The sequence below is a fragment of the Ictidomys tridecemlineatus genome, unplaced genomic scaffold (genome assembly GCF_052094955.1).
Source record: "Ictidomys tridecemlineatus isolate mIctTri1 unplaced genomic scaffold, mIctTri1.hap1 Scaffold_212, whole genome shotgun sequence".
Lineage (NCBI taxonomy): Eukaryota > Metazoa > Chordata > Mammalia > Rodentia > Sciuridae > Ictidomys > Ictidomys tridecemlineatus.
In genome coordinates this window covers 63948-90058 of record NW_027521824.1, presented here as the reverse complement: position 1 = coordinate 90058, position 26111 = coordinate 63948, and the positions used below count along the sequence as shown (strand labels likewise).

The 26111-nt window shown below is 56.9% G+C and overlaps 1 protein-coding gene and 1 long non-coding RNA gene across 2 annotated transcripts in view; both read right to left on the bottom strand.

The window, feature by feature from the left end:
- Positions 1 to 4077: 4077 nt before the first annotated feature.
- LOC144373021 (uncharacterized) lies at positions 4078 to 7955 on the bottom strand. The gene is made up of 2 exons (XR_013432825.1): positions 6955 to 7955; positions 4078 to 5019 (listed from the first exon to the last, which is right to left on the bottom strand). It is a non-coding gene; the product is annotated as an uncharacterized LOC144373021 (long non-coding RNA).
- Positions 7956 to 11056: 3101 nt separating this feature from the next.
- The window catches only part of LOC144373023 (uncharacterized), a 55464-nt gene continuing 40409 nt past the window's right edge, over positions 11057 to 26111 (bottom strand). Inside the window, exons 13-15 of the mRNA XM_078036155.1 lie at positions 14511 to 24755; positions 11628 to 14404; positions 11057 to 11455 (exon numbers count right to left, since the gene is read on the bottom strand). The gene's annotated coding sequence lies outside the window, so the exon portion shown is untranslated. The remainder of the gene's footprint in view (positions 11456 to 11627; positions 14405 to 14510; positions 24756 to 26111) is intronic.

Genomic DNA, 26111 nt, shown 5'->3' with positions numbered 1-26111 from the left:
CCCCAGTCACCCAGAACCCAGTCACCCAGAACCCAGTCACCCAGAACCTCAGTCACCCAGAACCCCAGTCACCCAGAACCCCAGTCACCCAGAACCCAGAACCCAGTCACCCAGAACCCAGAACCCAGTCACCCAGAACCCAGAACCCAGTCACCAGAACCCAGTCACACAGAACCCAGCCATGTAGAACCCCAGTCACCAGAACCCAGTCACCCAGAACCCAGTCACCCAGAACCCAGCCACCTAGAACCCCAGTCACCCAGAACCCAGTCACCCAGAACCCAATCACCCAGAACCCAGTCACCCAGAATCCCAGTCCACAGAACCCAGTCACCTAGAACCCAGTCACCCAGAACTCAGAACCCAGAACCCAGCCACCAGAACCCAGTCACCTGGAACCCAGAACCAAGCCACGTAGAACCCCAGTCACCCAGAACCCAGTCACCCAGAACCTCAGTCACCAGAACCCAGTCACCCAGAACCTCAGTCACCAGAACCCAGTCACCCAGAACCCCAGTCACCCAGAACCCAGAACCTAGTCACCCAGAACCTAGAACCCAGTCACCCAGAACCCAGTCACCAGAACCCAGAACCCAGTCACCCAGTCACCCAGTCACCCAGAACCCAGTCACCCAGAACCCCAGTCACACAGAACCCAGTCACCCAGTCACCCAGTCACCCAGAACCCAGTCACCCAGAACCCAGTCACCCAGTCACCCAGAACCCAGTCACCCAGAACCCAGGCACCCAGAACCCAGAACCCAGTCACATAGAACCCAGTCACACAGAACCCAGTCACCCAGTCACCCAGTCACCCAGAACCCAGTCACCCAGAACCCAGGCACCCAGAACCCAGTCACCCAGAACCCAGTCACCCAGAACCCAGAACCCAGTCACCAGAACCCAGTCACACAGAACCCAGAACCCAGTCACCAGAACCCAGTCACCAGAACCCAGTCACCCAGAACCCAGTCACACAGAACCTAGAACCCAGGCACCCAGAACCCAGTCACCCAGAACCCAGTCACCCAGAACCCAGAACCCAGAACCCAGTCACCCAGAACCCAGAACCCAGAACCCAGTCACCCAGAACCCAGAACCCAGAACCCAGTCACCCAGAACCCAGTCACCCAGAATCCCAGTCACCCAGAACCCAGTCACCCAGAACCCAGAACCCAGTCACCAGAACCCAAAACCCAGAACCCAGTCACCCAGAACCCAGAACCCAGTCCACAGAACCCAGTCACAAGAACCCAGTCACCCAGAATCCCAGTCCACAGAACCCAGAACCCAGTCACCCAGAACCCAGTCACCCAGAACCCAGTCCACAGAACCCAGAACCCAGTCACCCAGAACCCAGTCACCCAGAACCCAGTCATCCAGAACCCAGTCACCCAGAACCCAGCCACGTAGAACCCCAGTCACCAGAACCTAGTCACCCAGAACCCAGAACCCAGTCACACAGAACCCAGAACCCAGAACCCAGTCACATAGCGCCCCAGTTGTGGACACCGCACCGCCCAGCTTCCCGTGCCAGCCTCTGCACTGTGTGCCACCCGCAGCGCCAGGCTCCGGAGACGCAGGGCCAGGCAGAGGTGCACCGTGCGGGGTGCGGTTGTCTCTGCCTCTGGCCCAGAGTGGAGGTCACAGCCCTGGGCAGGAAGGCTCCTGGGGCAGGAGAGCGGGTCATTGGAGGAAGCAGCCTCTGGACAGAGCCTTACGGGTGCCGAAGAGGCGGTGAGGAGAGGGAACAGGTCAGGACAGCCCTTGCCGGCAGGGGACGGCAGTGACAGTGTGGGAAGCAGCGCACACAGTGCCAGCTTGCCCAGGCGCTGGGGAGCAGGGCCCCTCCAGGGAGAAATATGCATCATACAGCCCTTCCTCCTGCTCCCGGACTCCTCACAAAGGCCCGACCTGGGCCCTGGGGACGTGGAGGCCAGGGCAGCAGGGGCAGAGCTGGGAGAAGGCCGGGTGGGCCGGGGCCAGGGCGACGGGACAGCTCGCAGGCCTGGGCAGTCTGAGGGCAGAGCCACGGGACGCTGCTGGCAGGAGAAGGGCACAGTCGGACTGTGCTGGACCCATAGTCCTGGAAGGCCTGGCTCCCCCAAATCGTCCCTGACCTGCCAGACACGGTGCCACCAAAGGCTGTGGCAGGCACTCAGCTCCCAGGGAGGGAGGGAGGCAGGCCCTGGCCTGACCACGAGAGAGAACTGGGGCTGCCAGAGCCGAGGCTTGGTGAGGTGGGCGGGTGAGGTGGGCAGCTAAGGGAGGCAGGGGAGGCAGGCAGGTGAGTGAGTGGGTGAGGGCAGTGGTGAGGAGGCAGGGAGCTGGCAGGGAGGTGAGTGAGGCTGGCAGGGGAGGCTGGCAGGGGAGGTGAGTGGTGAGGAGGCAGGGAGCTGGCAGGGAGGTGGCAGGGAGCTGGACTTTGCGAGACAACAGCAGGAGTGACAGAACCCACCCAGTGGATAGAGTGTGGCCCTGACGTGGCGCACCTGGGGTGGGAGGAGGATGCCCAGCGCCATGCTGGGTCTGGGAGAGAAGCATCTGCCTTGGCAACAGGTGCCCAAAGCGCACCTCATGTCCTGCAGGCGCACAGCGGGGCCCCTGCTGTCCTCCTGGCCGAGGGACTCCTTTGGATGTGATGGCCACAGACCCAGGCCTGCCCTACCCATCAGGGCCCTCCCATGGAGCAGGAGTGTCCAGTCGTCCCCACCAAGGCAGGAGAGGACGAGGACCGTGAGGGCTCAGGACAGACAGGACCAGCGGAGCCACGGGAGGCGCCAGGCAGCCCAGCGGGTTAAAGTCAGGGCTGACGGGAAATAGCTGATCTGGGCCTCTCCTGCACCCCCCGGGGGCCTGGCGGGAATCTCAAGCTCTGGAGCCCCCAACCCCGACCCAGGGACCCGGAGTCCCCCACCCGGCCTCCCAGCCTTCCCAGCGGGTCCACTCGTGACTGAATCACAACACACTCCCTGGCAGAAGGACTTCCCCAGACCGCGAAGCCCAGTTGCTGGGTCCTCAGATCCTGCACCTGGGGCCAAGAGAGGGGACCTCACAGAACTCAGCACATTTCGCAGCAGAGCCGGCGGGCTGGGGCGGGGGGGGGGGGGGGGGGGAGGGCAGTCGGCCAGACACCTCTCCTGTGGCTCCTGTCAGGACACGCGGCAGCGTCTGCTGCTGTCATGCGGCACCGTGTCTTGCTGCGGTGAAGGCCACTGTGGTCATGTCTCTGCTCAGAACACGCGTCAAGCACGACGTTCTGGGGGCCATGGTCATGGTCGAGTCAGGACGGAGAGGGATGTGCTTTCGTCCCAAGCCCTGGCTGGAGGTCTGCCCAGACTGCGCACGGAGAAGCAGACCACCAATGCAGCGTTGGAGAGGCAGCAGCGAAGGTCAGCGCTGTCCATGGAGGCCTGGCAGCCACAGGGAAAGCCCAGGGAAATGGCGGTCAACTCTGGCCCAGATGAGAGGGCCTGTCCAGGCAGCGACCCAAGCCCAGCACCGATGCCTTCTGTCCAGAGATGAAGGACACCAAACCCAGCGCTTGGAACACCCATCCTCGGCAACAGGGGACAAGCCCAGGTGCGGACAGTAAGCCCCCAGAGACCGCGACGGGGCCATGCACAGAGATCCACAGAGACAAAGGCGCGGTCTCTGGGCATCACCCGCCGCGTGCATGGCCAGAGCCCACGCACTTCAGTAAAGACCCAAACAGGGCTCTTCACGGAATCAACGATCCTGCTCTGAGAGCCACGAGGAAGAAGGGAGAGTTGGGAACACGGAGGGCCTCTGAACACCAGGCAACGAAGAGGGGTGCTCCCTGGGACAGGTGGACGGGTGGTCCAGTCCTCAGGCACAGAAGGAACGCAGACCGCCACCCCCAGGACAGGGACTGCCACGGAGCAGCGAGGAGGCCACGGACCCACAAGGTCAGGGTGAATGGCGACAATGGAGAAAATGATGGAATTTCATTGACCGGTCACTGCTGCATGTCACCTCCTGGGGACAGAACGAGACAGTGAGCCCTTCACTGCCCTGACTCACGTGGATCAGGAAAACAGCCGCAGAACAAAGCTCTGCAAAAGCCAAACGTCACTTTATTTCTGGGGAGCACGGAGCTGGAGGGCCGGCTGGCGTGGCCTGAGGGTGTCCCCAGGACCCCAGGTCCTGGACTCTGGCTTCCTCTCGTGCCATGGGATGTCCCTCTGACACACGCTACCCCCATGAAGTCACGCACTCCTAAGCCACCTGATGGACTGCCCAGCCTTGGGCTTTCCTCCTCCAAACCTGAGAATGGAATAGACTTTCTTCTCTGATACTTTGTTACAGCTGCAGGAAATGGGCTAAGCCAGCGCAGGAATGAGCAATCCTCTAACGGCCTCCTCAAGGTGGCCGGGCCTCTTGTCCAGTCCCAGATACGCTGGCAGGCAGCCTCCCTCTGGTAGAGCATGGACCACCCTGGAGGACCAGGGAGTGCTCAGAGAGCCGCTCCTGAGAGCAAAGAAAGTTACCAGACAGGGCTGCTCTCCAAACCTGCGATCGGACGGCCCCAAACTTACAGAGGGGACAGGGGTGGCAAAGCGACCCAACCCAGGGGGCAGTGGGCAGAAACAGTGGGAGAAGAGCCCCTCTGTCACATGCACATGTGAGCGCACACACACACACGCGCGCGCACACACACACACACACACACACACACACACACACCCCTCAGGCAGATCCCAGAGGTATGAGAGTTGGTAGCAGAATCTCTAGTGAAACACAGAGGGTCATTTCACACAGAGAAGAAGTGTTTTTAAATGAGACGCAAGAGGAAAATCATTGAGAAGAAATGGATACGTTGACGACATTAGAATACGAGGCTTCTGGAAAGATTCTCTTACAAAACGAGACAGTGTAATAAAAAAACCACAGCTTGACCTTTGTCTCTGTCTGTCCACTCCAACTGCCATGACCGGGGCTGCGGACCCATGCCCAGACCTCAGGCGGTCACAGTCCTGTCTCTTCTCTGTGCTTGACCTGGGGAGACAGGAAGTCCCTCTCGTAAGGACACAGTGCTGTCACGCAGGCCCACTGTCACATCCTCATTCCACTTCAGTCTTTCCTCAGAGGCCTCATCTCCAAACACCGCCATCCTGGAGGTCCCAGCTTCACCATGTGGCCTTGGGGACAGGGGCACTCGGTCCATGACACAGGTAACCATCTCCCAGCCAATATCCAGGCTGAGTAGGAGTTTGTACCGTCAGAAAGACAAACCAAGCCGCAGAGAAGAGGCCCCCACACCCGCCACCCAGGCAGAGACGGGGTCTCCGGAGTTTGGCTGCGGTCCTGCCTGCAGGTGTGTGGGAGATCTCCCCCTGGAAGCAGCTTCGGTGCAGGGACCTGGCAGCCCACTAGCTGTCCATCAAGAGCGGTGGGGTCCAGGACTTGGGCTGTAGCAAGGGCCTCGAAGACGGGAGAGGAAGACCACGCCATGTCCCGAGGCCACGTTGGCAAGGCCTGAAGAGGGGTCAACTATGGGGCAAGGGAGATACGGGGTCAAGGGAAACCCCAGGTCTCTGGCACAAGCCACCGTGGACGGAGGTGCCCTTCCCCCCACGTGTGCAGTCACACGCTCTTACACACCATGTATATTAAAATACACGTTTACACTCACATGTGCACCACATGTGCACACCTAGATAACACGTGGGTTGCACGCACACCGATATGTGCGTACATGTCACACATGTGCATTCACTCACAGTGCGTGTCCACACACTCATAAGGCATGTTTATACTCGCCCTCCACACACCCCATGTTGACCCACAGTCCACATGTATGTCCTGCACATGGCCACACACACCTTTCCCCTCCCTAGGGACAGAGGCAGGCCTCCTGTGGGGGTGGGGGACGCTGACTGTTTTGGACGTGGTGACATGTTGAGACACAGAGTATCTGTGGGTCACCCTGGAGAGGTTAGGGACAGGCCACAGAGTCGCTGGGGGCCAGAAGCCCACCCAGTGCTTTGGAGCTGAGGTCAGGGATGGTCGGCCTCCGGGTATATGAAACCGTCCAGGAAAGAGGTGGAGGGACTCTGAGGCCCAGGCAGCTGGCAGGGATTCCTTTGTCCCCCAGCCATGTGACCGCTGGCCAGGAGTCCCTGTGGGCTGGAGCCCCGGGCAGTGGCTCTTGTTCCCTGTGCTTCCCTGGCTCCAGGCTCCAGGTGCACCCCCTAGGACTCCGCCTCGGCCCACTTGGCTCTGTTCTGGGTGACGTTGGGCACAGTTGGTCACAGGCCTTCCCCCTCTGCTCCCTGCCCCGCAGACCTCCCGAGGCTGCTGTGAAACACGGGAGGACACGGGCAGTGAAAGGCTGACCCTGTCCGGGGCTCAGCCTCCATATGAGCGCCTGCTGGGGGCAGGGATCTCCCTGGGCCTGAGAGGGGAGGCCCCGGGTGAGGATGGCACTCCAGGCCTCACAGCCCTAAGGGACTGAGGCAGAGCTGTTGGCACCTGTCTACACCTGGGCCAGCGAGTGCCTTGTAAAATGCAGACCCGCGAGCTGTTGTGGTGATTTTATCCCGGGGCTCTCAGATTTCTGACCTCTTTCTCACACCATTCTGTGGACACCATCCTTTGCTCCTCCCTCGGTGTGCAGACCCCACGGTCACTGGATTCTGTATTCCACCAGAGCTCTCATACCGTCCATCATCCCGCAGACGGTGTGGGTATTAGACTGGGGCTTGGTGGAGGATCCCGGAGCTTCTGAGCAAATGGGTGGTGGGATCCAGGACAATGCAGCAGAACGGGGGGCACTGACGCGTCCCCCTCAGCCTCCAGCTGGCTGGATGTCTGGCAAAGAAGCCGACTCCCACGGGGGCCAGCTGCTCAGGACCCTCCCGTCATCGGGGCCTTACAAAACCACGGCGGCCCAGCTGGCCCCGGGCTGGGCTGGCTGAAGGCTGGACTCACCAGGACGTCCATGGAAATGAAGCTGGGCGTCCTCACAGCTGGCCTCTTCCACTGAGTCTTCTGTCAACAGAACCTTGACCCTGGGCCTGGGGGTTGGTGGAGGAGGCCACTGGGCCTGGGGGTTGGTGGAGAGGCCACAGGCCCTGGGGACCCGGCCAGAAGGAAGCTGAGCCTGGGCTCACTCTTGTGTTAATGGGCGATTCCACAATTACAGCCACTTCTCCACCTGGTTTGGTTACGGCTGGTGCCACAGAAGCCACAGTCCAGGGGACTTCGACCACGCATCTGGGGGCTGGAGGTTTGGTATCGAGGTGCAGCAGACGGGCGTCTCCGGGGTCCCTCCTGGGCTTGCGGTGCCGTCTTCTTCCTGGGTCCTCACGTGGTCTTTCCCGTGTGTGCTAATCCCATCTTTTAAGGTCATCGGTCCTGCAGGAGAGGGCCACACCACAGACCTCCTTACCGTTTGTGGCCCTGGCCTCCAAACACAGTCACGTTCTGAGGACAAGGAGAGGGCGCTATGGGGACCAGCTGCCCGGGTCAGAGCTGCTCTCAGAACCAGGGACTCGGGCCTCTCGTCCTCCTCCCCATACCCTGCCCGGCCCCTCCACGTCAATGACTGAAGACACGCTGCGGTGGGGCCGGCCTGCGTGCGCCTCTCCCGGGGCTGGGGCTAAGGGGCAGCTCAGCCATTTCTCTTCCCCTCCGTCCTCTAACCCCAGAGACTGCAGATGCAGCAAGTCTGAAGGTGCTTGGAATATTTGAAAAATGGCCCCCTGGAAGCCAGAGGGGGGGAAAGGCCAGGGAGTGGCGGGTAGAAGGAGCACAAATTTCGATAGGTCACCCTTCATGCGCTCTGAGTTATTGGGCTGCTCCTTCTGTAATTTCCTCCCTGGCGACAGCCAGAGCCTTTCCCGGGGTGAGGCTTTCCCATAAATCTGGGTGGCGCAGACTGGTCCCATCACGCCAGGACCTGGGGCACCACCCTTGCTGGCCGCCTGGAGTCCCGGAGACCTGTCCTAAGACAGGACCCTTGGGGGAGAAGGCAGGAACTGGCCTGCCCCCCCAGTTCTCCCAAAGTGAGCCGAGCGCCTGTCGCCACCTCAGCCTGGAAACCCACATGTCACCCGCCAGTGACCTGGGAACCCACCAGAATGTTCCTTCCCCTTGATCCAGTGGGCCCCTGATGGCTCCAGACTTCTAGCCACGGCTGGGCTCTTGTGGTGGCCCGCTACGCCCGGGAGGGCCGGCCAAAGTCCAGGAGCCCAGGAGCCCTGTTTCACGGGGATGGAAAATGTTCCCTGCACTCGGCAACCAGCACGGGGTCGGGAGCTCTGCTGCAGGAACCAGGGCAGAGACCAACTATCCAACAAAAGGCTCGCCTGGCCCCTGACACTCAGGGAGTGACAAGTGAGGTGCAGTGTGACAGGAACTGGGGACAGAGATGTATGCACAGATGCATTTCTTATTTCACAGAGATCTTGTGAGATTAAAAGCTGAAAACCCAACTCGACACCAGACTGCAAAGCTCCCAGTCCCTTCCTGGCTGGTGTCACAATTCTCTGCCAGAGATGAGCCCTGGAACGTCTTCAGTCGTCCCCAGGCTGCACGATACAGGCAGGACCTGCTCCTCTAAAGGGTGCACCCAGCACAGAGGGCACAGAGGGCTCAGAGGACTCAGAGGGCTCAGAGGGCACAGAGGGTGCAGAGGTGGCCCTGTCTGCAGAGCTGCGCCGTGCACATCCTGACTGCAGAGAGCACAGCATGTCAAGGGGCAGCCCCTGCTCTGCAGCGTGGGGACCGGGCAAGGATCACAGGGCACTCGGCAGTGCACCAGTGCAAAAGGCTGGACTTTTTCAACATAACTAAATAGTACCGAATGTGGACAGTTGGTTTTGCTCACAAGGCACAATTGCTGTGTCTACGGTGAAGTTCCTGGAAACAAAGGCACACGACAGCCCGCGGCTCTCTCAGCAGCCAGAGAAGCCACATCAGGACTGCCCAGCCCGCCCCGCCATGGGCCCAGCACTGGGCACACAGCACGGAACTCCAGGCACAAGGCTCTCCGGGCACCACTGCTCCTCTGCAGGGGTAGGAGTGAGACGTCTGTGCATCGAGCAGCAGGGTCTCCCGCACACACCAGGTGTGTGCACAAGTGTATCATGTGGTGTTTACACGTGTGCAGTCACACATACTTACACACCATGTGTATTAAAATACAAGTTTATGCTCATACACACCACGTGTGCACACCTAGATAACACGTGGGTTGCACACATACTGATATGTGCACACATGTCACACATGTACATTCACACACAGCATGTGCCCACACATGCATAAGGCATGTTTATACTCACACTGCACATACACCCCACGTTTATCCACAGACCACATATGCATACCTGTATATCCTACCCATGGCCACACGCACTGTACGCACCTGTGCACACACGTGTGTAACACAATGCACACACAACAACACCCACACCATGTGCACACTCACACTGCAGGGTATTGTTTTACACACACACATCATGGCAGGATGCACACCATGCTGGGTGAACACTCACCGTGCACGTTGGCACAGTGCACACACCCACCTTACACGCACTTTCACACCTTCCTCACCCCTCCGTTATCACACCCAGCATCTCTCACTCCTACCGACACACCAGGCTGTCACACACACATACACTGCCTCACACCCACCCACACTTCACTCCACACACGCCCTCATTGACACTTCCCGAGACTGCCGAGACCCAGAGGGCCCGCACACCCGCCTGCTCACCCACAGCCCTCACACCTGGCACTCTCCTCTCCTCCCATCCCTGCTGCACACACTCACGCCGGCTCTCACACATGCTCACGGCCTCTCACCATCACACGTGCAGAGCTGAGCCGTGTGTGCAGATCAAAGGAGTGATCATGGCTGATGGACGGGGTCAGGTGAACAGGGTCACCCTGAGCAGGGGACATGCACTGTCTAGGCTTCGGTTTGGGGGGACAATGATGCCAGAGGCCAATTGGGTAGAGGCCTTTTGGTTCAGGAGCCCAGAGTGTCGATCCCTGTGCCCTCGTTCCTAGGGCTGGTCAGGGGACAGACCCGGGACCAGAGCGGGCCGGCTGCCCTTCTGATAGCAGGGCATCTGCTCTTCTCGTGGATGAAGCTTAGGGCTCTTGGTAAGACCTAAGTCCTCCGGAGCAGCCAGGTCACATCGTCACAGGGTCCTGTCCTCCACTGAGGCCCCCAGGATGGCTTTGCCTGCAGAGGACCTATGAGCGGCTCCCGTGGGTGCCAGCCCTGCTCCAGTCCTTGACCCAGGGCCAAGTCCCCCCACCCCTCCAGGGTGTTCCAGCATGTGCAGGAAATCAGTGCACAGGAGACGGGTGCAAACCACCTCTGGGGTGACTCCCGACAGCAGAGAGCTGTGGGATGGAGCTCAGGGAGGCTGCCTCTGAGGGACAATGGACACTGACCAAGCCAACAAGGGAGGAGCCATGGAGCCTTCCGGGGATGGTGCACAGGGAGGAGGGTAGAGCAAGGGAAAAGGCCCAGGGGCAGACCTCAGGAGATACCACGCTGGAAGGGGGCAGGTGAAGCCTCTGGCCGGCTGGGGGCAACTTGAGTGATCACCGGGGGATTGGTAACTACTAGAGGCTCTAGTCACGGTCACCAGCACAGCCCAACACTGGAGCGGACGGCTCTGGAGGGGAAGGTGTGGGGTCTGCTCAGCAAGGGGTCCCTGCAGGGGTTGGGAGGGGTCCACGGAGCCTTCAGTGGGTTCCTGGCTTGGGACACACAGGAAATGGGGGGTAGACGCACACGTTGAAATATTCTCACTACACAGGACACTCCTGGCTGGGCTTGAGTCCCTGCGGCCAACCGCTGATGTCTGAGCGCCACTTCTCCGTTTTCCTGTGACTTCCCGTAACCCTCTTCCAGAGGCACCCCGCCCAGGACCATGGCCCCTCAGCCATGAGTCTTGACGCTGAGGTGGCCAGATGCCCAACAGCCCGCGCTGTCGACTTCTTGCCCAATCCTGGGCCAGCAGCATGGAAACAATTCCCCCAACAAAGATCAAATATTCAAAACCAGAGCGAAGGAGGAAAGGCAGGCTTTATTAAAACGCCTCCATCATCCAAACAGGCGCCTGCAGGACCTCTTTAGTAACTCATCCTCCTAGATGGAAATTATCATCCAAGGAAGAAGGCTAATAAAACTGGCGTCCCCATCAGTCAGCTTAATTCACAGCGTAGCGCTTTCCCCGGCCCATCACGGGCCGCTACTGACAGCCAGCTGAGCATCGCCGCGGTTCCGCTGGAGAAGTGCCTCCAAGGGCGGGCAACGCGGTGCAGCACTGGGCTCTGTCTCTTTCAAGTCGGGGAAGTGCCTTGAGGAGCAGCTGGCGGGGAAGGCACTCTCCCGCCCTTCCTTCCAGACAGACTCGGGCTGCACATGGTTTCTCAAGGTCTCCCCAGGTGAGTGCTCCTCGCACACCTGCAGAGGGGGAGATGGGCTTTATAACGAGGCCCCTCTGCACACAGCCGGCAGCCCCTTCTTCCCAGTGGAGGGCTCCACCAGCCTGGGCTCCCTGAGCACCCTGCTGCCCCCCACCCACATCCTGCAGGGATGCAGCTCTGGGCACTGATGACCCGGGGCTCAGAGTTACCCAAGAAGGGCCAAGGTTGGGGGCCAGGCACGATGTCCGGGATGCACAGGCCAGATGAAAGACACAGTCCCAGGCTCGAGCTAGAAACGGCAATGTCGACGCCCAGAGAAGCATCTTCAGGACCAGACTCAGACCCAGGCCTGGCCTGGGGTGACGTGAGAGTTGGGTGGAACCTGAGGTCTCTGACGAATGGGACCCGAGGCCAGAGCGCGGGTCCCCGGGGGGATAAGAAGGGGGTGTCGTCAACAGCTGCAGAGGGACCCTAAGTAGCCCCAGTCCCACCACAGTGGCACACTGGGCACCGACCTCCTGCTGCGGGGATGGACGGCTCCCAGGACTCCTGTTCAAACCACTCACTCCCCTCCCCATGTGTCAGTTCCTCCACCACCAGCCGAGAGGGAGGAGGCCCCAGTGTGCCCCCCTCCTGGGTCAGCCTTCAATGAAAGTACTTTCTTTGTGCAGAACCGAGTGCTGCAGTCGTCCTGCAGGCGTCTGGTGCCTTGGGCAGCAGGCAAGCCCTGCTCCATATCAAAGGTACCCCAGGCTGGGGGCTTCACCAGCAGAATGGGTCCTCGCCAGGCTCTGGAGCCCTGTGGTCCCTGGTCAAGGTGTAGGCAGGCTGGGCCCTGTGAGCCCACGAGAAAGCGCCTGTCCCCGAGCCCCCCAGCTCTGCGTGTTGCTGGCCCTGCTACCTGTAGGGCCGCCACCCGGTCATGGCTGTCTTTACATGGTGTCCTCCCCGGGTGTGTGAGGGTCCTTCTCCCTCTGTGCCCTTTCCGTGTCAGAGAAGAATTGTGGACAGGAGAGAAGAGGACCCCAGGTGCCCACACAGAGGGGCTGCGCCCCATCCAGGGCAGCAGAGCCCTTCAGGGAGGGGGAGCGAGAAGCTCAGGGGGTTGGTGGATGGAGACTTCTAGAAAGCACATGGCAGTGTGGGCAGGCAGGCTGCAGGCAAGGCAGAGCCACGGTCAAGGTCAGGGTGACCAGGACTCAGGGAAGGAGTGTGACTGGCGGCTAGTGGAGGATGGAGGCCTTGACCAAGACACCGGGTCCTCCTGGGCTGAGGCCGCCCTGGATGGGCCCAACCTGACATTACCAAGACCCTGTTTCCTTCTCCGAACAGCTGCAGGTCCAGGGAGCCAGGACTTCCGCCTCACGGGGGCTGCAAGCCACCCCACCCAAGAGAGAGCTCCTTTACCTTTAAAATACCCATGGGGAGGACCTCTGCAGGTCAGGGCTGGACTCAGTCAGGGGCTGCTGTCCAGGGAAGCCATGCCCTTGTCCTGGGCCAGGGGGACTCAGAGGAGCGTGGCCCTGGCCTGGTCCCAGGGCGAAGCCGGAGCACACCTCTGCAGGGCTGTCCTCCCTGCAAGGAGCGGCTTCCACCAGTGACGGCTGGGCCTGGAGGGATGACCTCATGGCCTGGCTGCTGGGCTCTGCTCCTGTCTGCCGGCCCGGCCCCCCACGCCTGTGCCAAGCACGAGCTCCAAGGAAACCAAGGAACAGGGACGAAAGCCCTGGCTCCACGTCTTCCTGACCCTCCAGCTCGACGCCCTGAAGAGGCCTCCGCTGACCAAGCGCAGTTGACCTCAACTGAACTGGGCTGCGCAAGGCAGGGTGCCCCGGGCCGTGAGGGAGCCCCTGCTTCTCTGTGTCACCTGCCTCCCACGACCCGTTCAGAGCTGGAGGCCAGGTTCCTTTCCTTGATGGACAGTTTCCCAGTGACCTAACCCGGGCGAGGCCAAGCTCTGAAACGGGAGGAGTGACGCATCTCTTCCCATTCTGCCTTCCGAGTCTGGGGAGGGAGAGTTCTATCTCAAAAGGGCTTTTTCCCAGCTCCTGAGGGGTGAGTTGGAAACCTCAGGAAGTGACATTTTGTGGCTCCTCTAAAATGGAACAAAACCAGTGTGTGAGAGTGCAGGAGAAACGGAGAGGACGAGGGCACTTTATCAATTCCTTTTTAAAGACCTTCTGTAAGCAGCCAAGGGTTCTTCCAAATTGTGAGACAGAATGACCATGAATCTTTGGAGGATAAAATTTTGGGCTCACTTGAGAAAAAATTCTCCACATGTTTGCACTGCCTGGTTTCTATGGGAACCTGCGAGGAGCCCCACGATGCCCAGGAGGGCTATTTTTATATGAAGCCCGCCCTTCACGAAGGAAACGGACAGGGCAGGCGGGAGGCCGGGACGACCCTGGGATGAGGCTGAAAGATGGCGCATCTGCGCTCCAACGAGAGGCCAGCGTCGTGGATCCCGCATGGGCAGGCAGACGGGGCGTCCCTTCTGTTTGCAAGAAGACTCTGAGCGGTGGTCACTGTGTGCCAATGCCCCTCAGCGAGGACCGCAGTCCCTAAGCTGCACCTCCAAACTGGGATCTGCAGGTGGACAGGGACCCTGACTGCGGACAGGGACAGGTGAGGGCAGGAGGTTAGTTGTGGGCTCAGAGCCCTCAGGGAGGGTGCCCAGCTGACTGGGAACAGAGGGTCCCGTTTTAGGAACTGGTGCAACCCCCCCACACACAGCAGCCTGCCCTGGGCCTGCCCTGGTCACCTGACCTGGAGATGTCAACGCAGGCCCTTCCCTCTGAGAAAGGAAGAGAAGGAACTTGTGCAGACAGACAAAGGACACCAGCGGCGGCCAGTGTGTGTGGCCAGCTGCAGCTGGCTCCCTGGTTCCTCCTACCTCCGCCGGGAACACGCCCTCCCGCAGCAGCCCAGCAACCGCCGGAGTAAATACCGTGGGTCTCTTCCAGGTCACATTTCCTCCAAAATAGACCTATTTTAAAAATAATAAGTGAATCAAACAGTAACAGGAAGCTGATGAGGCTAAATGTGAACACCTGTTTCTTTCTCTCCTACACAAGAAACGAAAATAAACTCACTGTAATGAGAATCAAGTGCAGAAAATGGTGCCTCATTAATGGAGTGCCTGGCTGATTAGCCGCGCTCCCTAGATGTCTCTGTGTCTTCTCTACTGATTGACAGCGCAGGGAGAAGAAGGAAGGGGTTCCAGTCAGGGGCGACCGGCCAGGTGCTGGGCTCCATGGAGCACTGCCCCTGCTCAGCTCCCAGCACCCGGGACCCGTGGCCTCCAGCCCCGACTCTGCCCACCTACTGTGGCCAGCAAGGGAAGGTGGCCGGGTGGGGCCACAGTGTCTCAGTGACCGCTGCATGGCTGGGACCACAGAAGACTCCCCACGCCCTAATCCAGCACACATCCCTCCCAGATGTCCCACTACGTGCTGGACACGGTCTTCCCGTGGCACCGTGAGCTCCACACAGGCGGGGGCTCAGAGCCTGGCCCCGGCCCCTTCCTCCCACGAATTCAGCAGCTGCTACGGCGGCTGCTATAGCAAGCACTTGGCCAGTTTTGGCTGGACATAGGGAACTTGTGTCAGATTCCCAGTGGGTTCGTGTCTATGGCTGCTGTAACCAAGTGCCCCATAACAATGGCACAAAGCAGCCCAAAGCTCTGGAGGTCAGAGGTCAGAGGTGGGTCCTGGTGGGCTACATTAGGGTGGGGCAGGCAGCCTCTCCTGGGGGCTCTGGGGCAGGACACAGCCCCCAGCCCTTGCAACGTCCAGTGGTGCCCACACCCTGGGCTCAGGGCCCTTCCTCCATCCAAAGGCAGCACACCCGCCCGTCTCTCCTGCCGCCCTCTTTCTGAGACTTTCCCCGGTTCCCTATTTCACTGTGAGCACCCTGAGGTTCCGCCGGACCACCCAGAGAATCCTGGATCATCTCCAGTTGCTGCATGAGGCAAGGTAGTCCTAGAATTAGGACTTGGGCGTCTTTGGAGGATCATTATCTACCGAGCAAATTTCTATCATCAGACCCAACTGGAGATTTTTGAGAGAAAGAAGAAGAGGACAATGTTGGCTTGGTGGCGTGGGCACCCTGTGCTGTCCCCACGAAGCAGGTATTTGATCAATAAATGTTTGTGACGGAGCCTTCCTCACCAACAGGACCTGCACAAAGTGACAGCACTGTGTCATCCCAGTGACCCACCGTGGTAGCCGCCACCAGAGCTGCCATGTCCCTGAATGTCAAACCCGCAAGGTGCTCTGCAACCGTGAGCTTCGGGGTCCGTTTTCCCTTTTGCAGAAGAGAAAATGGAAGGTCAAAGACCTGAGGCACACAGTCGAGCTCTACCCTCAATTGCCACGGTGTGTCACATGATCTACAGGGAAAGCCGCTCCCGCTCGGCCAGAAGCTCCCGGGGCTCCGAGAGGAGGTCAGCCACCTCGTGCTGCCTGACCCGGACTCAAAGTCTGCAGGTAAGAGCAGCAGCTCTGGCACATTGGCGGCCCATAGAAGGGCATCGTGCAAAGAAAGGCCAAAGGAGTTACCCATGGGGACAGAGGGTGCGGACTCAAGAATTCCCACCCTCTGTCCCCTGTGCTGTCTCTAAGTCACTCCTTGACACGGCCCGCAGCTGCCGCACGCTTTATCTCACGTCCACTGATGAGACCCCATCTACTGGAAAGTGCTGTAGAAAGTCCCTCCAGGCCTGGGGCCCTGACATGCCAGTGGAGGTCAGTGACTGCAGGTACAGATGGAGGTCAGAGTGCAACCTGGGGCGTCCTCTCCTGCATTGTTCCATTGGGGGCTGATCATCCCCCCGGGGGGGGGGGAGGGGGAAGGAGAGGGCTGAGCAGGAGCTGCACTGCGCCTTTGGGTCCTGTTCTTCTGAGCCTGATGAGAACAACGGCTGGGCTTCCTGGGAGACAGAGAGAAGCCTTCTCCTCCTGCTTTCCCAGGGGCCCAGATTTTCTGATGGCACCTGCAGGAGCGAGAGCAGGGAGGGAACCCCAGATGAGGAAGCCGTCCTGGCTTGCCCACCCCCACCCGAGGTGGCACTGCCCGGGGCTGGGGGTTTCAGGCACCCACACAGAAGCCGCTATCTCACTGCAGAGGGAGCAACGCACTTCCAAGACAACGGCAGCCTGTGCTGACGTGGGCGTCCAGGGCATTGCAGTGGACGGTGACCCACAAGACAACCCGCCCTCGGGAAGTGGCCCCCGCGGGGCAGGTCCCCAGGGTACATGAAAGGAGCAGGGGACATTGCAGGTCGATTCCCCAGGGTAATGGCTGAGGTCATTTCAAAGTCACCACCAAACCAGGCAGTTGACAACCCCCTGATTCATCGATTTGCTCATTTGCAGATGTGACCTGCTGGGGCCAGGCTTGATGCCAAGTGACCAGAGCACCAGCGCGTCAGGCCTGTCCAGCATATCTTAAAACACAGAACCCAGGTTCAGCATCATTTCCTGAGAGGATGAGCTCCAGCTGCAGGTATGCTCCAGGGGACGGGTCCTCGTCCACCAGAGTCGGTGCAGGTAGGACTTCGCAGGGGGCAAGTGGCTGGGCTTTGGCTGAGGCAGCCTCTACCTTTTTCCCTAAGTCAGATTCCCGGCTCAGCACAGCCTAACGCCTTTCAGTTGCCTGCAGATCCTCCCAGGATGGGGTTTGGGTTAAATGAGATTAAACTGATGGGATTTTTAGAAGGCCAAGGTGTGGCCACTGTTTCACTGGCCACTGATTCAGCCTCCGCTTGCTGCACGTATGCCCGTCAGTCCCCTTGGCATGGAGAACGAATGTCACACTGTGCTGAGCATGCATGGTGCAGGTACCTGGTGCCATGCTGCTATCCCCCCTCCCACATCCCCTGAAGTCAGGGCAGCACTGCCCCATTGCAGATTGTCTCCATAGGGCACTCAGCAGGGGCCCCTTGGCACAAATATTTCACCAATTTCCACGAAGTCCTGGGTTTGGCTCTAAGTAGGTGGGACACGCTGATCTGTAACTGCAACCTCTACCAAGAGGGGCAGCATGCCCGGCTTGGGGATCCACCTCTCCCTGCCATGGCGGACACCCTCAGCAGTCCGGCCGCTTCTGGCCAGCCCACAGCACTGACAGATCAAGTGTTTCTTTACCAGGCAGCAGCTGATTCGTGGACTTCAAGACGGGAATTGGCTGACCACCTCTTCAGGTCAGTGCAGTCGGTCTGGTCAGCTTCACTGTGCCCCATGGGAAAGGCGGCCTGGCTGGCCTGTCCATGCAGCCTCGCTGGGTCCCACTGCAGCAGAGCCTCGCACTCCATCTTCATTAGGCTGCCCAGCAGCCTGCTCTCAAGACGCAGGCAGGAAACCCCGTCCTGTACTCATGGTGGCCTCGGGGTTGGACATGCACCATGCCCTGGTCCCCTCTGGCACCGGAGGCTGGCTCTCTGCAGCCTCAACCTCAAAGGGAGTCGACCCAGAGCCCCTGGAGTCAGGGGCTTGGAGAAGTGGCTCCTCCACATTCATTCAGCCCAGACACCTCCAGTGAGCAGGCCTAGGGTCATGGGGCTGGACTCCTGGACACTCGGCATCCAGTTCAGACTTGGAACTGTGCCTCCTCTCCAACGCTGCTCCCTCCTCGTCCGCACGCCCGTCGCTGCCCTTTGGAACACCTTTCCTTTGCCATATGTTACATGTATATCATTTACACATATCAGGGATTATCGACACTCAGACGGCGAAGACGGCCCTCCCCGGACCGGAAAAAGAAGCACGTGGTGGAGAGGAGACAAGGGCTCCGACAAAAGTCCACCTGAAGCCGAGAGTGACCCAGCACCAGGAGTGAGGGCCAGGGACTGACCGCCCAGTGCGCTTTCTGGATCTCTTCACCCCCCACGTCTTGAGGTTTGCCTCCAGGTATTTTATTCAGAATGAGCTTCAGGGGCCGCTTTCCAGTTCACAAATTCTTTCACTTCCACTTGGGGTTTAAAAAATGATTTTCCAATGATTCTATTTTTTATTCCTAGGATCCTTAATTTGGCTTCTTAAAATAATGGATCTATTTTTAGTTCATATCTAATTGATGATTTTTTTTTTACTTCAAATAGAGAAGAGATACAGAAAATGAAATGAGCTTCCAACGTACACACGGAAAAGAATAAGAACATAGCAAAGGAGCGACATTTGAAGACAGGTGGCCAGAAATCCTCGAGGTTGGACAAAGAATCAGGAGCTCTGAGTTAATGAGCAGACCAAGTGCTAGGCAGGAAGTGTGTCGGTCACGATGACAGTTACAGTGCAGAAAGGAGGAAGAAAAGGCATTCCAAAAGAAGAGCAACGAGACTGCAACGCAGCGTCCTCAGCTGCGATGTGTGTGTGAGGACAAGGAGTGAGCAGCCTCGACGTGCCAGGAGGACTGTGGATATGGTCCTCGGAGTTCCCTGAAACTGCTGTTCAGGGGCAAGGGCAGAGGAGGTCCTCAGAGTTCAGAGAGGGGAACAAGCTTCCCCCTTGGAGATCATTAAGGAGAAAGCTGCTAGGGGACATAGTCCAGCCAGAAGATAAGTGACCGCAGGGGACAGAGCAGCCCACTACAGACAATCCCAGGCAGAGGAATGGAGAAAAGGGTTGTGGCCAATCTATTGAACCCCTGACGAGAATTATTTATTTAAGAAAATTGAATCAAAATATGGGGTGAGAGCAGCAAGAGAAGGAGGTAAAGATGAAATAACTTGAGACTGAATTAGGAAAATAAAACATTGTTATATCAACAGCTTGTGTTTATTGTGGTTTAGGTAAGAGGTGCCCCCCAAAAGCTCATGGAAGAGACAGTGAGGCCGGTTCCCAGGTGAGATGACTGGGTCAGGAGAGCCTTGACCCGTCAGTGGTTGATCCCCCATAGGATGGACTGGGTGTGGCTGAGCGAGGTGGGTCCCTGGGGGTGGCTTTGGGGTTTCTATATGGGTGAGCTGAGCTCAGTCTCTGTTTCCCCATCACCCTGGGAGCACTTCCCTCCGCCCCGCTCTCCGTCATGACGTGCCCAAGCCCTGAGGAGCAGTGCCGGCCACCTGTGGGTGGAACCTCTGAAAAGGCAGCCTCAAATAGGTGTTTCCTCCTCTAAAATGGCCCTTGTCAGGATTCTCAGTCACAGTCGTGAAAACGCTGGGTAGAACCCTGTGTTGTAGTTGACTGAATACACGGGGAGAGGTAGTTCAATGGCTCCCAAACCAGAGCCAGACAGGATCACTAAAACTGCATCCCCACGGCCAGAGCCACGGCAGGGAGACAACATGAGCAAGTACTGGGTAGAGCAGGGTCAATGCGGCCAAATGACCTTCCAAAGCCTCTGGAGTCTGTGTTACCTACTTAGATAATGCACGAACCTTCTATGTGCCCCTGGAGGGAGAAATGCTGGAATCCAAGTAGCCGAGGAAGTTGACAATAATTAGAAAAAGATTCACTAAACCATACTTCATGGATCACAGAACCAATCAGGGTGTCAATAACCAAATATCTAAAACTGCTAGGATGAAGTGCCACTTGGCATTAGAACTCCTGAGACAGAGCTAAAGCAGCCCTTAAAAGTAAATTCATAGCTCTTGATGCATTTTTAAAATAAGGCTATAAAGCCGACCAGTTAATTATTTGATTTCAGAACCTTCTAAAACAGAGTGATCCATTAGAGAGAAAAAGGAAATAATAAATAAGGGCAGAAATTAACAAACAATAAGTCAGACAAACTGTGGACGATCCATAAAATCAAAGCTATTTCTTTGGAAACAAATGGAAAAAAAAATCGACTGAGTAGGAAGGTCAAGGTCAAGGGAATAAGATAGGAAGTGCAGGAACAGGAGGAGTATAGAAAGGGTTCACAGACGCATCAGGAACGCTAGGCATCGAGAACGTCATCAGTAGCTGTTTCTGGTAGTAAAATTGAAAACTTACACAGCATTGTAAGCAAAACCAAATTTATAAAAATCATTCGGACGCCAGGTTCTGGTGATTTTTTCAAAGAGAATTTTACGAAAGCTTCAATGAACAGAGAATTGTTTCCCTTACACAGCTTGTACCTGAGAATAGATAAAACAAACAAAATATCTGACTCGGTTCGACACTGGCATGATTTGAGATCAGGATTGAACAAGGACACTGTGAGACTAGAAAATCCCAGACCAACCTCACCAATAATCTAGGTGCAAAAAGACAAAAAAGGTAAACCCTATTTCACAACGTAGTAACAAGTCCGGAGTCAAGCTTGTTTCTCCAGGTAGGTGACAGAGAACTGAGGGCACTGGGACTCTTGTTGATGAGGAGGATCTGCCTTTAGGAGGATACAGGTGGCAAGTCCTCTGCAGGATTCAGTGTCCAGCACATGTAAGAAGCCAAGCAGGACAACAGCCAGGAACCAGAATCCGCTGGAAAACCCGTAACAGAAGAGTGAAACCCTTCACTTAATAAAAAGGAACCAAACTGGCAAAGATGAGCTTGGTGATGGGACGTACATATTTCTTCTCCTTACTGGATTCTACCTCTCGCCCTGTACAAAAGTAAACTCAAAATGGATCAAAGACCTGACACTTTGAAATTGCTGGAAGAAAACAGGGGTAGCCTTTCAAGATGTAGGCACAGTAAACAATTTCCTGACTAGGACTCCAACAGCTCAGGATCTAAAAGCAAGAATTGACAAATGGAATCGCGTCAAATTAAAAAGCTTCTGCAGAGCCAGGGAGACAGTCCACAGAGTACAGAGAGAGCCTGCACAGGGAGGAAATCTCGCCAGCCCTTCGTCTGACAGAGGGTTGCTATCCAGAGGATACAAAGGATTCAAAAAGGCTGAAAAGAATGAGAGTGTGTAAGTGATCTGAGCGCCCATCTCAAAGGAGTACAAATGGCCAATAAATATAAATCAATCAATCAATTAATCGTGTCCATCTACAACTAAAAAAAAATTTACAAAAGAGACACTTACACACCCATGTCCATTGCAGCACAATTCACAATAGCCAAGATATGGAATCAGCCTAATGCCCATCAACAGATGGATGGCTTTAAAAAAATATGGTATGCCGAGCACAGTGACCCACACCTGTAATCCCAGAGGCTCAGGAGGCTGATGCAGGAGGATCGAAAGTTCAAAGCCAGCCTCAGCAACTTAGCGAGGCCCTAAGCAGCTCAGCAAGACCTTGTCTGTAAATAGAATTTTAAAAAGGGTTATGGATGCCACTCCATGGCTAAGCATACCTGGCATCAACTCCCAGTATCATATGTATATGTATATGATGGGAATTGAATGAATACACACACACACACACACACAGTCACACACACACTCACATTTATATATATATGGAAACCTGCTGTTCAGGTCCCCTCTCACCCTGCGAGAGTCTTGCTCCTATTTCTATTCTTAAATAAATCTTACTCCTTTAACTCTTGCAAAAAAAAATGGTAAATGTACAAAATAGAGTATGATTCAGCCACAAAGAATGAAATCCTGTCATTTTTTCAGAAAAACAGATAGGACTGGAGGAAGTCATATTAAGAAAAATTAACCTGAAACAGACAAATATCACATATTTTCTCTCATATGTGGGGAAAACAACAGGAAAATAGAAGAGAGAGTCTTGGGGAAGAGCGAGGGGACGGGAGGGGGTGAGAGGGCTGGAGGGAGGGTCATATACAGCTGTGGAAGCCACTGATTTGTGCAATCAATATGGCTGAATAATTGTAAGAAAAATAAGTGTCTGTAAGGGAAAATGCTACTGTGTTTATTTATATTTAAAATCGGATTCACACTGAATCTAATGAAAACTGATTTGTATGGAGAGTTAAATCTTGATAGAAAAATTGTGTGAGAATCGTCGGCTCTAGATATACTAAAGGTTATATTTTGAAATAAAATATCAGAAACTTATCCCAATGTTGTCACAGTGCCAGTAACAGTTGTACCACTAGGAAAATCCATCCTAAAATGAAAAATTATCAGAAATCATTGTGAACTTCTGACTGATGGTGCTTTTTGTTTTATCAGCTAAAATTTTAAATTTAAATTTAAATAGTAGTTAAATTTGAAGAAAAGTGAGCCAGAAAAATCTTAGAATTGAGATCACGTATCTAATATGTTGTGTAAGATCATGACCAAATAGTATTCTGCAGTCTTCAGGGGTATGTCAGTATCAGGCATCATTATTACCCCAGTATGTCATATATGCAATGAAATATTTTAAAAAAGAAAAACTGAAGGATATTTGTTTTGTGAAGATGTTTTCTTAACTTATTTTTTAAGTCAGACAAATTTAGTTATTTCATATAGAACAGCAATTTCTTATGCAAAGTATTTTATTATATGATCAAATTAAATTCACTATAATATATTGCATAATATATTAATGTTATTAATATATTAATATATTGCATAATATCTTAAATGTGTTGCATATAGATATTAAGTGTTAAGTATTTATTTTATGTGTTCTAACAGATCATCATTTGTAGCAATATTGAAGGTCATTCCTAACCACAGATCTAATAACTGTTTATCATTGTGAAGTTCTTTATTTGCACTTTTTTGATACGTTTATGTACAACTTAATTGTTTTGCCTCTTTTATCCAAAGCAGAGTTGGGGCTTCAGCTTTGCCAGCTTCCTTTCACTTGGACTCCAACTGCACTAAACTAACGTAAAGCACTAACAGCCTGGCACCCAGCAGCCTGCAGTGGGGAGCAGGCCGGCTGTGGCAGACGGCAACCCGGGGACTGGGCTTGGATTGGCAGAAGGCTGAAAGGCAGGAAGGAGCTGGCTGCTGTGGCCAAGGCCCTGGGCAGGGTCTCCACCCGTGGGAAACTCCCTGGAGAGCACCCTTCTAGTCTGGGGGCAGAGCAGCGGGAATTGGGACCTGAGCTGTGGGTCCCCACCGGGGCCAGGGCTCTGTGTCCTCCGGCTCTGCAGAGTCCTGACGTGGTCCAGTAGGTGTGACCAGTGGGGGCGTCCACTGCGCGGTGTGAGCCAGGGCTCCCTGGTCTCCTGGGCTGCTCTCTGCACGCAGCGGGGACTCCAAGCCTGTGGTTCTGACGGCGGCCAGCACCACCCCGTCTCCACTCTCGGCTCTCGCCTCCTATCCAGTGGCCCTCTCCTCTTGTCCAAACCCTACCCACCCTGGGCCAGCGTGTGCCCTGTGCTGGCAGTGCCAGGAGCCTCTTCTCATCGCCGAGAGCCACCTGGGCCTGCCCTCATCCCTGCCGGGGCTTCCCTTGGCTGACGGTGGAGACAGCCCAGCGACAGCCACCCCTGATGGGAGAGTGAGGGCAGAGGCCACGTCCTGACCCACTTCTGGGGTCTTCAAACCCCACCTACAAAGTGGAGCCAAGTGTCCAAACCTCAGGCCACTTGCCTGTTACAGTGCGGAGCACTGAGTAGCCTCTCCATTAACAGCCGGCTCGTCTCTGGTGTGCTTTAATGGCCTCCGGTCTTCTGCGCACAGACGTGGAGCGGGGCAGGACTGTGCTCACCTCCTTCCACGCCCACCGTGTGCACAACAGGGGCTGGTAGTGTGAACCGCATCACCACGCCCCGTGAGCTCCAATGACTGGATACCTGAGTGGATCCCACAGCCTCCACCAATGCCCTTGATGGGGAGGCAGAAGGGCCCGTGTCCAGGCCAAGCTGGGCCAGCTGGGGTGCTCCAGGAATGACCCCATCCATCACTGACTCCAAGAGCTGCGTTCTGGATGCTGGCTCGTCTCTGCGGGATGGAAGCCCTGTGCCCGCAGCCACGTCAAAGGAGGCCCCAAAGATTCCGCAGAAGAAAGCAGCCTGACTGGAGGCAGCACTTACGGTGTCAGAGGTGGCTGACCTGACCTCGTTTGGGCTACCAGTCTGCACATCTGCTCTACATGGAGGTGGGTGCCCAGGGCGGCTGACATCCAGACACTCAGCTTGTGTGGTGAAGGGGGAAATCTCAGCAATTGCCCCCAGGGAGACCTGCAGCGTGGGCCTGGCTGACTTTGATGTCTGTTTTCTCTCAGGGCAGTGTGGACAGAGATCGGCCACTCAGGACCTGGACTTCAGGTCCCTCGTTAGCTGAAATGCCCTGAAAGGGCCTTTTGTGTCAACTGCTGGGGATTTTTAAAGTCCCAGGTCCTTTCCTGACTCCGGAGACAGATGGGATCGATGGGCCACTGCTGTGGCCTCAAGCAGGACGCAGCTGGCCCAGGGTCCTGCACAGGCCAGAGGCAGGGCCACAAAGATGAGGACTTGCGGCCCTGCCTGCCCTAGAAGCAGCCCAGCAGCCTCTGTCCACCGTCTCTATTCGGGGTTCTGTTTGGAGCTTGCTTGTTCCTCTGAGTCCTATGAGGGGGAAGGAAGCCAGGCTCAGCGCCCCCCCAGGGAGATGGACTTGTGCAGCCCGCAGCCCTAGGTGACGAGGCAGTCCTTAGTGCCAGAGACTGGGCAGTGGCTCCACTGAGCCACCTCGGATGGGCCGTGCCCAGGGGGACGACACTTCTGCAGCTCCTGATGTCCAAGGCCAGGAGAGGACGAGGGCCCCAACTCTGCCATTCCCTTCTATCCCGACCCCAGCGATGGCAGGGCGAGACCCAGGCCCTGCTCAGGGCACAACTTCCGGGCCACCCTCCTGGGGACGCGCCCTCACTGAGGCTCCTGGAAGCAGTGTTCCACCAGCTCTCTGGGTGTCCTCGTGCCCCGAGATAGCCTGCCGTCAACCCCTACAGCCCTCTGGAGCTCCCCTCCTCTTCCCCCCACGCCCATCCCAGCCCCTTCCCCCACCCTGCCCTCTCTGGACGCTCTGAGGACCTCAGGTCCCACCCTGAGCCTGCCCCCGGCAGCCCTCTCTGCCGCTCACCCCGGGAAGGCCCGGCTGGCGGACTGCTGCAGCCTCTGCTGGCCCCACCCCGGCAGGGCTCATCCTGGACCCCAGCGTGGACAGGTGTGGGCTGCAGGGCCAGGAGGGACCTGGGTGTGCTGCCCTGCCAGGTCCTCCTCTGTATCCAGGCCCAGGGAGGACTGGGAGGAGAGAGGAGTTGGACGGGCACAGGGATCGGGCAGAGCTTGCACTTTCTCCTTCCCCTCCCAAGTCTGGTGAGACAGGAAAGGGCTTGTTGTCCCTTGCTGAGGGGGACAAGATGGGGAGCAGCTGACAGCCAGGCACCTGAGAAGGGAGATGAGCTTGACCGCCCCAGGTCGCTGCCCTGTGACCTCACCTGGCTGCCCTTGGTGACCCTGCCTTTCAAGCCACAGATCCTGGCAGTCCCGCCCCCCACCCCAAGCACCTGCCCCAGAGCAGAGGAGACCAAGACCTGGACGTGGGTTTTGTGAACATTCCCTGGGAACTTAGGGGTGCCACGCCCAGTCACCACAGGTACACAGTCAGGGACAGAAAGAGCAGTCCTTGCCCCTCAGTGGCTGGGTGAGCCCTGTGTCCTAGGCCATCCCCGAGGCAGCTCCCACCCCTCCCAGTGCACCCAGCCCCAGCCCCGCCTGCCCCCAGGCGCTGCCCCTGCTCACTGAAGGCTCCTTGTCACTGGGCTGTTTGTTTAAAGGCACAGAACCCCTGATCACCACCAGCAACATCTCAGGTCTGCATGGCCCTCTGGGGACCAGTCTGAGTGTCCTTTCACTGTTTGGCTGGTTTTTATTGGCTGTGGGGCTGTTGGAAAGACAATGAGGACGACTTATCACGCCCGG